We start from the raw sequence: 12,707 nt of genomic DNA, 5'->3' as shown, positions 1-12,707 counted from the left end.
GACTTTCTGGCTTGTCAGAAACACACCTCTCCAAGCCTTTTCCCTGTAGATCATCCAAAAGCGTCTATTAAAAAGTGCAGGGCTTGGGGATGTCAGCAGGCAGCCAATCAGACCGCATGGCCCAAGGTAAGGGATGAGTCTCAGCTCAGGGCTGTCAATCATGTTCTCCTCCCCCTCCACCCCACAACTTTGTTCCTAGCCCTTGCTTCCACAGACAAACCATCTTCGCAAGAGACCTTACAGAGGCAGTGAGATTGTTGATGGGTGTTTTCCTTTTTTAAAAATTATTTTTTTAAATATATTTTTTAAGTTCATTTAGCAACTCAGGATGCACAGACTGCTTCTGGCTTGGCATGCCAAGACTTTGCAAGGTAAGGTTGAAGGGTGATTGTGATTGCGCTTAATTTCACGGTGGGGGTGAGATAGGCAACTTATTCTTTAGATGGAGAGGGATGTGAACATTAACCCTTGCAGGAGCACCAAAGAAGCAAAATAACCCTCTGATGGCATGTCAATGTGTTGATCTGAGTCGCATGGACAAAACTGGTTTTAAACTTTAAATGAAATCTGCATTGCCCAGGTTTTTCAAAGTGTGTGGGTGGGATGGATGGAGGAGGGAGGCAGTGGCAGCATGGATTTCTTTTGAGAAAAAATGCCATGTCATGGTGAGAGCAGAGGAGACAGAAGGGAAGATGTCCCATTATTCAGTTTCTTGTGAAATGCATTCCTGGATGCAGAAAGATGAAAATATTAACCATAAAAAATACATGCATGTGATAAAAGTAAAAATAAATAAAAAATAACCACAAGCCATGTCAGTTCTCTAAAGATGTTGCATGTTGCAAATACATTCAGCAAAGATTTTCCTTGAACAACCTCGTTATTATGTAGGGAGGCTGTTTTTACAGGAGCTATTGTTTCAGGGTAGCAGATATAGGGCTTACCTCAACAGAAATAAGGGAGAAGTCAAAAAAAGGTGTTTTTGCTCACCAAGCAGCCTCAGCAGTCATATTGCAGGCTATGAAGCTTCCCGCTTTATAACCACATGGAGATTAGCTGCTTTAGGAGTCTCTGCAAATCAGTTTTGTGCAGAGCAATGGCTGTAACAGAGGTCCAAGATCTTGGGCAGCCCAACGCATCTCATGGTTTTGAATGTTATAGAGCTTCTCCTGCTATTAAGGCTCCAAGTACAAATGCATTCTTTGTTGCTATTTGATTACTGGGATGCACCTGCCTCATCCTACTGTGTTTCTTGATTCCCACATAGAGATTTTAGTATATTTGGACACTGAGGTAATGCCAAGCTATTCTCCTAAGTGGTAATCAGTTTCTTGACCATCATTCATCCAAGAAAGGATATCCCATAGCTGTCTTCTCTCTGCTCACCTCTTCATCAGTCCTTGCGTCTGCAGCAAGCACTATCAGGCCAAGCTTCTCCAGGCTCAGTAGAACAGCTTTACCAGCCATGTATGACCCCCTGTATATATAGATGTCAAATGAGGCTTGTTTCTCTTGTGAAATTTCAAATCCCAAATGATTTATTAGGTGTAGTCTGTCCTGGAAAATCTCTTACCTGACACCCAGGTATGTTTTACTGAATGCAATCATTTGTATTTAATTAAACAGTGATTTTCAAACAGGCATTTGGAAATAGACAGATTTAATCTACTGTCCACGTTTTTAGATCTGAAGCATCGGCCCTGGCATGGGCCTGACCTGGCCTACTAGTACTGTCCTGAACAAATTTTTGTCACAGCTTTGGGGATCGGGAACTTAATATACTTAAGCAGATACTTAATATGTAGCCCCCATTTTCTGGGCTTCATGTGAGTTCAGTGTGATGGGTGAAGGTGGTCCTGTGTCCCTGTCCCTCTGATCCCAGTGCCAGAGAACCATCACGGACACTTCTAATTTATTATAACTGATACAGCCATGGAGAAGGTGAATTACCACTAACAAGTCTATAAAGATTTATCTGACAACAACAGACCTTAAATTGCAGCACAGATTTGCCCCTCTATCGGTGAATGTTTTGGAGCTCCACAAACAGAATAATGATTGAAAGTACTGAATAAAAGCACTTCAGTCATTAAAATGTCAAACTGGTGAAGAGGTGGAAAAAGGAGAGACTGAAGTGATATCTCAGAGATATCTCAGGTGATATTACAGGTAATTGGTATCCCATGGGGGAAAAAATCCCAAATACTACAGGCATGCAACTGGAGAAAGCTTTTGAAATCTGAATGGAGTGACTGGTTGGAGCATGTGTGGACACTTGGCCAGACAACAGAGAAAGAGGATATCCCTACCAACAAGGTCTTGGTGGCTGGGAAATTTCTGTCCATCAGACACTGGGGGAAAATAAAAAGGGCTCTTTATTCACTTCCTGACACTACAGTTTATAAATCAAGCAAATAACAAACCATGAAGTGATTCTTCTGCAGACAACCAAGCGTAGGAAGTGATCTATGACCCCAAACCTGGAGACTTTATTTGCTGTTTACTCAGAAAAGTTGTGCATTGGGCAGAGATGTCAGTGTTGCCTCAGGAAGTGCTGCATTACAACAGCAGGGATGGCATCCACCCACACCCCCGTAACTGCCCAGCATCACACCAATGTGGCCGCAGGCTGTTTTTGAAAGAGGAATAGCATATTGGTTAAGATTTTATTCCAAGTGCACTGAAGCCAAGGGAAAGCTCTTTAGACTCTGACAGGTATCTGATAAGATTCATGTGAGTTGCTGGTCCTCCCTGCCTTTTAACTTCTCCTTCCACTGCTCTCTCTCTCTTTTTCTTTTCTTTTCTTTTTTTCTTTTCTTTTCTTTTCTTTTCTTTTCTTTTCTTTTCTTTTCGTTTCTTTTCTTTTCTTTTCTTTTCTTTTCTTTTCTTTTCTTTTCTTTTCTTTTCTTTTCTTTTCTTTTCTTTTCTTTTCTTTTCTTTTCTTTTCTTTTCTTTTCTTTTCTTTTCTTTTCTTTTCTTTTCTTTTCTTTTCTTTTTCTCTCTGAACATCTTGGACTCTTTGCTCAGCCTCAGGAGGAAATCATGATGTCCTCCCAAAAGGGAATATGTGTTTTGAGCGTGCTTTGGCTTGCAGAACTTGTCAGATTCTGAGAGTTGAAGGTCCCTGTTTGCCCCGTACCTTTACATGTGTGAGTCCTATTTGCTCCTATTTCACCTACTGACATGAGTAGAAAAATTAGGAAAAAAAAGGTGTCTACAGTATTATTAGCTTAGATCCATGAAACGTTAAAATGGCAGTCATTTCTCACCAAGAGTACGATCCATCTCACAGGGGTGAGGAATATGTTGTCTGTGAAGCGAACAGACTTACTTTCAGTCTTCTCTGCTGTGAAGTGAAAATCCAATATGAACATGCTAAAATTATCCTGGGGATTTTTCATACTAACCTGAACAAATACTTCTAACTTCTACATCAAACATTAATTTGAAATGCATTTTCTAAGAGTAAATGGCAGTTATCCCAAAGGGTACAATTTCAAACTTTTACTCACAGGTAAGTCCATGTGCTGCTGAGTGACAGTTTTATTTTTATTGAGGTCTCTTCAATCACATTGGTCTGTCTGGTTTGGCAATATTGATTCTTTCAGACCAGTTTCAGTATGCTCAAAAAGAAGAAAACGAAAAAAAAAAAAAAAAAAAAAAAGGCATCCAGAGGTTTGTCTACTGGCATTTCTTGAGGTATTCCTCAAGAAAATTCCTGTTGCCTTTATAAAGTCAATATGAATGGCCTTCTGTATTGCGCTAATGCTGTGGTACAACCCACTGCAATTTTGTCTGCTGTAGGTACCAAGGCATTGAAGGGGATCCTCTGGTTTCTTCTAATAACAGTCCGGAAAAGGAGCATTCTAATGGCATTGAAAACACGCTTGTCTTTCCCCTTGGCATAATGCAGAATGGTGCTCTAACTTTTTTAACTTTTCCTTCTCTTAGCTTCTCTTCTTTTCTCTGTCAGAATCCACCAGCAGAAAGAAATGAAGAGCCTTGGGAAGGTGACGGGACTGTGGAGTCTCCTGGATTTGTTCTCACTATGTGTTTCAACATACTGAGCCACTGATGAGTGTGAGGCCCAGGAACTAAAACGTTTCCTGCTGTGGTGCAGCTGCCCTTGGTGGAATTACCCCATGGTCAATATGATGTGAAGAGGCTGACTCAAACCACATGTCAAGAGACGGATGACCTGAGCTTGATGCTGAAGGAGGGGATTCAGATGCCTATTTCAGTGTACTGGGGAAGGCAGAGAACATACGAGGCCTGTGATCCATGGTGCAGCATTAAGCAATGGCACCGGAGTGCTTGATTTGCATATCAGCTCTGTTTCAGTGCTGGAGGGTGCCTTACCTGGATGCTAGATGTTGAATTGCACATTTGGACAGTTCTGGGCATACCAGAAACAGAAACTGAGAAGGAGTGTTCCTCAGTACCACAGACCTTCGGGGGTTTCAAGTCCCAGAAACCTCTGAATTTGTTGTTTTGAAGACCTGTATTTTGGTCTTAGTATCTAAAATGTAGGTAAAATAGCAAATTTGTTTTTTGATGGTTCTAGCCCTCAGTCCTAAAGCAAATCCTTATTGGAAAGTATGTAAAGAGCTGAAGAAATCCTTCCCCAAACCATGATTGAACCATCTGAGTCCCTTCCATTTTAAACTGCTCAAATCCTATGTTTTTCTGAGGGCAGTGTTTACTGCTGACTGGTAATATTAACTTTTTTCTCAGTTTTTGTGGCCACATTGCTTCTCTTCTAGATCCCTCTGTCTCTAACAAACTGTCCTCCTCTGCTGCTTCCAGTTCTTTATATTCACATTTAATGTTAGCTGGAGACACCAAGGCAGTGTGTCCTTTCCTCACCAAGAAACAGCATCCTGAGCAGATTTGCCTAAAGAAGGAGCTCCACAGATATTACATCACTTCTGGTCTTTGGACAGGAACATCTTTGCCTAATTCCATGTATCTTCTCAACATATCCCATCACCAGTGATATGGGGAACATGCTCCAGGATGATGACACTTCATGGACCCACCTAGCATACCACTCAATCCTGTTAGGTGCCTCATCTCTATGCAAACTCTGGCAAAGTTTAATTCTACCTTCAAGTAAGCCTAAGGTTTATGCAGAGCTGCAGGAAGGCTGCCTTTCATGTTTGCCTGTCTGCTACATCCAATGAAGCCCTGCCTGCAGGTGGTGTGTAAAGCTGTTAGGTGCCTACAAGAAAGGTAACAACAGGGTACTTGCATCCACTGCAATAGGAAGGCGGATCTTTACCTGTTCAGGTGAGCAGCACAATGTTGTTGCTGCTTGATGTTTTTCTGGAAAGTTCTCTTTGCTGAAGACACAGGAATAAAGCAGGGAAAAGCCAGACTTTAGCTGAAGGTCTGATGGCTGCTGAAAGGATGGTGATGGAAAGTTCTTAATTTAGCAAAACAATTTGCCATTGTTTTTAGTGCTTTAAAAATAACTTATGACTATTATTTCTGAAATTGCCCTTACCTTACTCCCGTCATTTTTTCACACTTCATAACCCATGTTACAGAAATCCTGCATTACTTGACTAATATTTTCTGTATCCCAGAGATGCTAGAAGCTCTTTTGTACCAAACTTTCACTGAAATATCCCTCAAGGTCTCATGACCCAGAGACTGAGACTTCTGTGTTGGCTTTTGTTTTGTTTTGCTTTGTTTGTTTAGAAACAAGAGATCACATATTCAGAACACTGGTGGAGTGACCTGTTGTCATATCCAAACTCAAGACACTTGGGTTGTGCTCTTGGCTTTGCCAGTTACTCCTTGTATGAACTGTACAGGTTCCTTATTTGTGCCTGTATTTATTTCTTGGAAAACTTGGGAAATAATTGGTCCCATGTGCTTCCTATTAATTCCTTCAGGAAGGAACTGTCTCACCCTCTGTTTGTGCAGACCTGAGCTAGAACATCAAGGAACAGCTATGAATCACAGACTTAATAATAAAAATATTTTTATTATTATTAATAGTACTGCTGTCACTAAACATATGAGCAAAACTGGAATCAACAATCCTTGTGTTTGAAGGGCAGAGGGAACGACAAATGGTGCTCCTTGTGGTTAAGTTTTTCTTTTCCTTTTTATTCACATATATCTTGTTCTGTGCCTATAACTTATTTTAGATCTTGTTCTGTGCCTATAACTTGTTCTCTATTTTGTTCTACATATATTCACATATATCTTATTCTACTCATGTATCTTCTTCTTGATCATAGGAAATTCATGAACTGCAAATACTGACTGCTGCTTCCTCCACCACTACCAATAAGAGAGAAATCAAAGGATGTTTTGTGTCAGACCCTGGGTGCCCCTGAATTGGAGCTGTTACAGACTTTGAATATAAACATCTTTCTTTCACTGTTACTTACTTAAGGACCTTTTAGCACCTTACAGGTCAAAATCTGGTTAGGTTTTTCAGATATTTCCTCCATTTTGCCATGGAAATGTTCAGAAAAAAAAATCACCTAATGAAGCCCTAAGTCACAGTTTTTGTTTGTTTTTGTTTGTTTTTAGAGACAATGACAACTTAGAGCACAGAGAGCTAGCAGGGAAACACTTCTCAAACTTCAGTAAATACAAGGGCATAAATACTGTGTTTAATGTCTTTTTTTTTTTTTTTTTTTTTTTTTTTTGTTCCAAAAAAATTGCTGTTCCACACTGTATAATGTCCCACACTTGCTTTAGCAACAGGCTTAAAAAGAGGCGGTACTTGTGATAAAGCTTTTAAGTCTTCTCTGTTAACTTTCTATTTTTTTCCACAACATCTATATTCTCTTCTGAGGTAAGAAGAGATTTTAATCTGGTAGGGGAGGACACTTGTCCCATCAGCCATCAATTGTTAGTGGGACCATTGTTTCCAGATAATTTATAGGGTTCTTTCTGTTCAGACTTCACCTGAGTGGCTCCAGGCAGGCTAACACCCAGTAGGAAAGGTCTCAGGAAGACCTCTTGCACATTGTTGTGATCATTCGTTGGTTTGAAGCAATAGCTCAGGATGCAGGAGAGGCATGACTAGGGTGGTTGAGTGTAGCCCTGATTACCAACATGTGTTTTTTTGCAGTCTACATGTAACTGTGTGTGGGCAAGCATAGATGGCTGAGGGTGGATGAGCATATGTAGATCAATGATCATAGGTGTCTGTGGTCTTGTTGATGGATAAGGAGCCTCAAGACAACTCCCAGAGCTTTCTGGGGAACTGGTGCACTATAAAAAGCACTGCATGGTTAGCACATGTTGTGTCTCTGAAATTATGTAGTGCAGAGCAGTTTTACACCTTCTAAACACATAAGGTGTAAAACACAAGGCCATCTTTGCTCTACAGGAGAGGCAGAGCTGCCTTTCACAACTGCAGTAAATCTTACTAACTGGACTAGCTGAGCATATGAAGAAACTATGCTGCAGGTCTTGGGCTTGTTTGAAGACAGCTCTGTCTACCCTGACATCTGGAGGAATGCATCACAGGGATGGGGGGAAGGGATGGAGAGCAAAGGGAACAGAGTCATTCCTCTGACTTCTTTCCTTCCCTGGGACTCCAGACTAGCAATATCCTGAAGGCTGAAGAATACATGGTGAAAAATGAGACCAGGTATTTTTGCTGCAGGCTGTGACTTTCCACAATGTTTTAACTGGAAAGCATGAGGCCCAGTAATACAGGCAAGTGCTTGTGCTGTTGGAGCAAAAGGAGCCACATGCATTTTTGTCAATGTTGCATATCTCCTGGGCTGTTTGGTCAGCCATGCTGTAGGGTAAGAGTAGACATGGCCACTGGAACAATGTTGGGGCTTCTCCTTACTGAGATTCTACTACCTGCCCCAGGCTACAGTACCCGTCTATACTTGTACCCATATTCTCACACAGCAAATCTGAGCATTCCAGCAGGGAAGTGTCCAGCATAGACAATACAACACAAGAGAAGGTATAAGCAATATTTTTTTTTGCTTTTTTAAATGTCTTCAAGGAGCAGTACCCCTTCCCAGCCCGCAAATGCTAATGGTACTGCGAAAGGTAAGTGTTGATGACCGTGATCTCAGTCTTTCTTGCGCCTTGGTTTATCACCTGCATTCACAGAGGAGGTGTGAGATCTGTATTGGATGTGGCATTGCTGTGCACCGCCAAGAATTTGACTGCCCAAGGCACTGCACTCCACAGGCCCCCAGCAGCCTTGCTGTGTCTGAATCCTTGTTACAGGAGGAGCTCTTCACAGACTTGGCCTGCTACATAGCATGTAGCCACAAACAGGCATGAAAGCATGGGTTCCATGTCCAGACTGACCCATGTCCCTTCTGAGGGACATGAGCTGAGCTTTGGGTTCGATTTGCACTGGCTTTGAGATCAACTTTGGGCTGGGGCTGGCTTTGGGCTTGCTTTTGCTGGGCTGGGCCTGGGCTGGGCTGGGGGATGAGCGAGGCGAGGGCAGCTGGCTGGAGGCTGGCAGGAGGTCTGGAGCAGTGCCTGCGGAGCGGCCTGGTAGGGATTCAATCCGGGCCTTTGGCAAGGGAAGTTTTAATGACACAACAACAACAACAAAAGAGGAAAGGGGGGAAAGGAAGAAAAGGCTCCTGCAGGGCTCGTTGCCACGGAGACCCCAAGGAAGTTTGAACCAGTCCTGCTCTTTTCACAGCCGCCTTTGAGCCAAGGAGGGAATTATGGCTGGCGATAAAAGGAGACATGTGGCCCTTTGCTCACAGGGACCGGCCTCTGCAGTTACGAGTCTTCAGCTCATTTTCCCCCTTGTCTCCTCCTGCAATTATACATTCAGATCTCAGGGAAAAAAAAAAAAAAAAAATCTAGGGCAAGTTGTGCACCCTTTGCCCTGGGGACCCATCCTTGGAGGGCAGGCCGCTATCTCTTTCAGCCCATTCTTCCCCCTGCCACAGTGCGCCACCCCCGTTTCCTCCGTAGTTATGAAAATGTTACGTGCTCAGAGCTGATAAACAGCTCACGCCGGCTGTCATCGCATCGGCCCTGTCATGAAACAGACTCCCCTAGCAAGGGGGGCTGCAGACAGCATTCTTGCTTGCCACGTCTCTTGTTATTTGGGGGGGAGATCTTTTTTGGTTGACCCATGGGTCTGGCTGACCAAATGCTGGAAATCAAGGTGAAAGGGGTAAATTTACCTTGGCTGAGATCTGTGCCTTCTCCAGCTTCTCTGGTGGCAGTTGTAAATGCAAGACCCAAAGTTGTGTTTCAGCACTCAGGTGCTTGACTCTTCCTCACTGATGTCTCAGAGCTGGGTACTTGCACTTCCGGTCAATAGTATAATATGCTGCAAAAATTCCTGCTTGGGCCTGCTTGACACTATATGCAAGGGACAAAAAGGCAAAGGGATGGCAGAGGCGCCAGCAGGAGAAATGTGTCTCTGACAGGTAGAGCACAGCGCAGGAGCAAACCACACCTCAGCTTGCAGCTGTCATCTCCTTGCCAGCTGGACTCATCTGGGATAGCAGAGCCCAGTTCTCCTTTTCCATGTGCTGTCAGGGTTATTCAGCTCTTCTGTCAAAGTCTTGGACCTTTGGTGCTCAAAGTCTCATAGTAAGCTATGGAAGAGCAGGTACAGCTGGGGCTACAGGGTGGTGAGTGAGGCTGGGTTCTGCTCTCCCTGCAAACTCTTAGGACATTGTTCGAGAGTCTATTTCTCCCTTCTTCCACAGCTGAGCTGTGGTGTTGGGTGCTGTGACAGAAGTAAGACAGAGGGACAGAGAGGAGAGGCCAGACCAGGATGGGCAACCTGTTCCCAGCTCCCACCCTGCAGTGGTCTTCTGCCACTGACAGCAGAGCCACTCCTGGAGCCAAACACTGAACAGGACTGGAGGTTTCAAACTGCCAATGCTGGAGCTGCATTGATGGAGTTGATATTGTTGTGCAGATTTATTTTATTTCCATAAGCTTCCTAGGTCTCCTTTTAAACCAAGGACTCTCTGAAGGAATATTATTGCTTGGCTAGGCTGTGAGATCTCCGTCCTTGGGGGTTTTGGAGAGACAGGCAGACAGAACTATGAGAAGCTTTCTGTCATTAGTCTTGCTTTCAGGAAGATGTTGAATTAGAGACATCCAGATATCCCTTTCCACCTGCACTTCTATGAGTTGATGAGGACGTTGTATTAACTGTTTAGTTTATTTTGTGTGTGTACGTGCTTAATAATTATAATACCAAACATTTAAATAGACCAGAAAAACTTCACAGGAGTCATATGGCTGATATGACAAAGCCAAGATCACATGTGTTTACTCTCCCTGGCTTCATGCAGCATTTAAGGAGTGTGGTAGCCCATCTAAATACCGTATAAGTATTAAATGCAAAATAATCTAAGCAACAGTTTGTCCCCTGGAAGCTGTCCTGAAGGAGGACATCACAATATAAATTTATATGTGAACGCTGCCCAGAAGCTGAGTGGGATCTGGTCAACTTCCCATTCCCACTTATGAACCTCTCTGCCATATAGGAACATTCTCTGAATGAAGCAATGTTAATATCATTAACTGAAGAGCAGCTGGAACAATTGAGAATTACTTAGACAAATGTTTGCAGACGTTTTAGCCTGACTTTGCCACATTTTAGCCTTCTGTTTATCTACAACTTTAATACCCTCCTCTGCTCCCCAGACATATGATCATGCATCCCACTTTCCTAACTCCCAAATGAGCCTTGATTTCTTAGCTCCTACCATGGACCTGTTTTGCAGAGCAGCTGATAATTTCCAGGCTTTGTGCGTAGTGCTTTCACAGTGCCTGAGGACACCCTTTCCTGCTGTCTTCAGATGAAAATAAAAGGAAATTGCACCCCTCAGAATGTATGAGCATGATTTTTCATCATGTAGATTGGCAACCGTGCTGCTCTTGAAGTTTGTGTGGCCAGGGGAAGCTGCTATTGGAACCTTGTTTTTGATCCCTGTAAATCCACTTATGTTCCATAAAAAGACAGAAAAGCCCACTGGAGCATCCCCCAGCGAGTATGATCCTCTCTGTACCGACCCTGTGCTGTTTCCCAGTCCCAGAAAGAGCAGTGAGGGTTTCTCAGGCTCTCCTTGGTGACTGTCCTAATTTAAATTTCTTTGTCAGAGTGTTGTAATTACCCTCCTGAGCTTACCCCCTCAGCTGTCCTGGTATCCTGTTTGTGGTCTATGTGATGAATCACAGCAAATGACTACTGAACTGATGCAAAAATACCCCTGGTCCATTTTTTTTGTGTGTGTGTGAATCTCTGTGTATAACAGGGTCATCTTCTTATATTGCTTGCTTTGTTTTATCATCTTTCACATTACCACATTATCACAAAGTGCATACAGGAATTAGTTGCTTTTCCCTGTATTAGAGTAGGACCGCTGTCTCTACAATCACAACTGTGATTTGTGTATCAGAGCTGGGATGTGCAGCTTATTGTCCCCTGCTTATACTTTTGCAACCAATGACTGATTCTCAGTTGCCAGTGTTTCTCAAAGACCATCTTATTTTAAAGGAAGACTGTCAAAACATGCAATGCAGGCAGCACGGTAATTAATGCTGACCTGCAGACCAGCTGCAGCTCACGAATGCTCTCTGTGGGTTGTGATCTGGGGAATAAGCATAATTGGATGGGGGTGACTTGCCAGAAGAGCATAGGAGCATAGGACACAGTGCCATCCAGTGGACCTGCCACAGCTGACCACATAGCATTAAAAAGTAGTGTGTCCATTTGTGATGTGCGTTGAAGATCTGCGCTTTATGTGACGTTTCCCTGGTACTGCCACAAACAAACATGGGCTTCTCAACAAAAGTATGCACAGGTACCAGATTATAACTGAAAACATCTTCCCCTTGGCTTTAGGTACCTAACAGTGCTCGTCATTTAAATGTGGGACATCCTGTAAGGATGCAGGAGAACAACTCTTCTGGAAGAAAACATACACAAGGGACTGGTTCGTCACATCCTGTCTCCATCACTCTGGGATGGTGCTGCTCCAGGGGATGCAGGGGTAGAAAAATCCAACTTAACACTCACCTGCGTGCTTAGTAGCACTGTGAGGGCTGAGACATCTCCCTCTGCAAACAGACACCTACATGCCTCATCTTAGGTTTGGGGAGAAAAGGACTCCAGGAATGGTAGAGGGAGTGGGAGAGGCAGAGGAAAATAGCAAGAACCTTTGCAAATTGCCTGTAAAGATTTCTCCTGGAAAAGACCCTCCAAAGGAGGCCTTGCCCCTTGCGTGATTCTTAGGGGCACAGTACCACCTGCTGGCAATGCGATGGATGGTAGCATAGCGAGGGATGGGATACAGTGAAAATAACCAGCCCTGGCAGTTTGCCTTTTCCAGAATTAGAGCAGTCCTTACATTTGCTATTCACTCAGTCTAGTTTTAAGTATTTAAGTTGTAAACTTAGGTGTTAAAGTCAAGGTGTGTTTGTGAGGGCGATTTCCTTCTCAGATAGTCAGAATTGCTAATGTTCAGGGTACAACATTTTTCCATCTGCAAAAGGAAAGGTACACAAATTCCAAAGCAGAGTCCAGTTTACCAAATCTCTGTGAAAAGTTTAATTTAGTAGATTTTAATATTTTTTTTTTTTTCTTGGAGATTTATTACATTGTAGTTCAAATAGTAACATTTTCAACCCTTCCCCTCTACTTCACCTGGCTTGGGCATTGCATCAACACTTCCTACCTTCCCTCTTGGCCTAAATTTATTTATATTCTGTCC

The 12,707-nt window shown here is 43.1% G+C and overlaps 1 long non-coding RNA gene across 1 annotated transcript; it reads left to right on the top strand.

Moving 5' to 3' along the window:
• The first annotated feature begins 168 nt into the window (after positions 1-168).
• On the top strand, positions 169-6,276 carry LOC118178914. Its single transcript, XR_004756330.1, has 2 exons — positions 169-371; positions 3,974-6,276. It is a non-coding gene; the product is annotated as an uncharacterized LOC118178914 (long non-coding RNA).
• The last annotated feature ends 6,431 nt before the right edge of the window (positions 6,277-12,707 follow it).

Source organism: Oxyura jamaicensis, chromosome 27 (assembly GCF_011077185.1).
Source record: "Oxyura jamaicensis isolate SHBP4307 breed ruddy duck chromosome 27, BPBGC_Ojam_1.0, whole genome shotgun sequence".
NCBI lineage: Eukaryota > Metazoa > Chordata > Aves > Anseriformes > Anatidae > Oxyura > Oxyura jamaicensis.
This window is presented reverse-complemented; position numbering and strand designations above follow the sequence as displayed.